We start from the raw sequence: 2,972 nt of genomic DNA on the forward strand, positions 1-2,972 counted from the left end.
CGAGAGGGGCGAGAGGAGAGAGCGAGGAACGGACGAGCCGAGGAGAGCAGTAGAGATAAAGAGAAAAGAAAGAAAAGAGCATAGACGGTAGTAAGTAGGAACCGCGAGCGACAAGGAGAGATAGAAACGGACCGAGATAAATGGGGAAGAGAGGAGTATAGGGGTGAGAACATTGAGAGATTGAGAGCGAGAAATAGCAGAATACCAAAAGGTAGGAGATAGATACACACTGATGGAGAAAGGGGGTAAGAGTGCAGCGTGAGACGTGGGAGAAAGTATGCGGCAAGACAGGAGCAAGAGGGAGAGATAAGAGAGGAAAGGATAGCATGGGAGAGACAACATTGCCGGATAACACACGAGAGCTATCGATAGGGCGGTGGGTCATGCCCATCTAGCTAGTGTGGAAAGGGCCTTCTTTTTTTCTGTCTCCCACCTTGCTTTTCCTCTCTAGCTATTAAATATCAGCTATTCTTCAAAAACGTACGGTTTCCACTTCTACTATATTATATATAGTAGAAAATAGAAACTGTACTTTAAAAACAGGCACTGGTGCGTGCACGTGCGGTTAGCGGATGTGTTTGGAGTAGGAATTATTGACGCCGGTTATATTTCGTTCGCTGGTTTTGTCGGAATCGTGCGCGTGAGCCGATGCTCATGCCACATGTGCATTTCGCTCGTAGATGTTCTGTTAGCCTTAAGATTTAGACTATACACCTCGCGCTTCGTTGTTTCTTACTTTGATCTATCTGTCTTACAGAGGCGGGCCGTGCCGTGCGCGCGGGTTTGCGCGTACCGCGTTCTCACCGCCGTTCAGTCAGATCGCCGAACCTGGCGTTTGTTTTGAACCATCGCTCAAAACAAACGCCCCGTGACTCGGCGAATCATTGGCGACCATGGCGACCACACACCATGTCTGGCGTTGTCCACCACGCTTATACACGCTAATATGGCCGACCGGATACACTGACAAACGGAAAAGGAAAAGATAGATCATTACCATATATGTATATTAAGTGTAGTGGGTGGTGGTGGCGGCGGTGGTGGTGGTGGGTGGTGGTGGTGGTGGTGGTGGTGTGTGTGGGTGGGGGGGGACGCAGACACGCCCCCTATTGTCTGATGGTACCAAATGTAACTGTATCACCGGACCAGGCGTGTTTACGCATGCCCCTTGACTGCTAATTAAAGATGATCGTTGAAATCATCGTTTTATAATAAAGACTAACTACTCGCTGCAATATACTGGTTGATATGAAAAATTAATCCCAATGCATGACTTTAATAATGGTTGCGAGCTCTAACTAGCGAAATACTAATGAAGTTTAGATCAACCAAGATATGGCGATGTGTGAGTTGACAAGATCCACACACGGAGCTGTGTGCCCAATAACATTTATAGATTGAATCCGGATTTAAGGTCTTAATACCTAGTTTTATGGCGTAATTCCTAGTTTTAGACCTTAAGACCTAGTTTTATGCTTTAAAACTATGTATTAGGAGCTTAAATCTGGGTTTTATGCTTTTTGGTACAAAATGCTTTCCATACGCGCGGGGCGACGCCGATACGAATTTTTGCATGTATTCCACGCCGCCAGCGTGGCGCCGATAGCAAAAACGTGCTCTTCCCCTAAGGTGGAGGCACAAACCTCTTGATTGCTGTTCTCTGATTGGCCACTTGGCAAAAAAAACGCCAAGTCGCCTGCATAAAATCGGCCTAAAATCGTCAGTTTAAACCCAGCTTAACTCTCACTGAATCACTCACTGACGAAGCGACCGTAATTTCGTGTAACGTCGGCCTACGTCATTTCCGTTGGGCGCACTTACTCTGTCCGTCTTCGATATTGTCTCTCGGAATTTGAAGACTAATCATACGAGGTTACGATCGAGGTACCATGTAGGCAGTATACACCATCAATTGGCTGGTTTAGGCTTTTTAAATTTTGTTACGTTACCTCAAGCTTGGGCTCCCAATTGTTGTCAATGTGAGACATCGTGATGTATTTTTCAAGCTACTGTGACTAATATTTACTATCCGTTTTAAAAGTACAATTGCAACAAAATGCCATTATATTTTGTAGCGTACTGGGCATGCGCGAACATATATGTGAGCCTATGCTACTGTATAGACAAATTTGGAAATACTCGTCGCTTTATCAAAGTGAAAAATAGGGATAGGGATTTTCCATGACAAATCATTGCTGAGCACGAGCTCTCTACATGAATGGCTTAATTTAATGAGAATGCTATTAAATTCAATCTATAAATGTTATTGGGCACACAGCTCCGTGTGTGGATCCTGTCAACTCACACTTCGCCATATCTTGGTTGATCTAAACTTCATTAGTATTTCGCTAGTTAGAGCTCGCAACCATTATTAAAGTCATGCATTGGGATTAATTTTTCATATCAACCAGTATATTGCAGCGAGTAGTTAGTCTTTATTATAAAACGATGATTTCAACGATCATCTTTAATTAGCAGTCAAGGGGCATGCGTAAACACGCCTGGTCCGGTGATACAGTTACATTTGGTACCATCAAACAATAGGGGGCGTGTCTGCGTCTCCCCCCCACACCACCACCACTACCACCCACCACCACCACCGCCGCCACCACCACCCACTACACTTAATATACATATATGGTAATGATCTATCTTTTCCTTTTCCGTTTGTCAGTGTATCTATTCATGCAGTGTACGCCACTTATTCAGACTCTTGGCTCGTGCCATCTCACGTTGCCTTATAAACATATATACAAGAAGTTCCCAAAAAATTACCATACTGCAGCGGAATTTAACTGTGAGCTGCCGATTGCGATTAATATCCACCGCATCAGGGCATAAATATCTCATATAATAGAGTTGAAAGCTTTCGCGTGCTAGTGCGTGTGCGTCGAGCATGACAGAGCCGATGTTATGCAAAGCTCGCTTGCTTACAAATTAAAAATAAAGATTTCATGCTAGATGATTTTTTT

This window comes from Priapulus caudatus, unplaced genomic scaffold (assembly GCF_000485595.1).
Source record: "Priapulus caudatus unplaced genomic scaffold, Priapulus_caudatus-5.0.1 Scaffold1480, whole genome shotgun sequence".
In the NCBI taxonomy this organism is placed as follows: domain Eukaryota; kingdom Metazoa; phylum Priapulida; class Priapulimorpha; order Priapulimorphida; family Priapulidae; genus Priapulus; species Priapulus caudatus.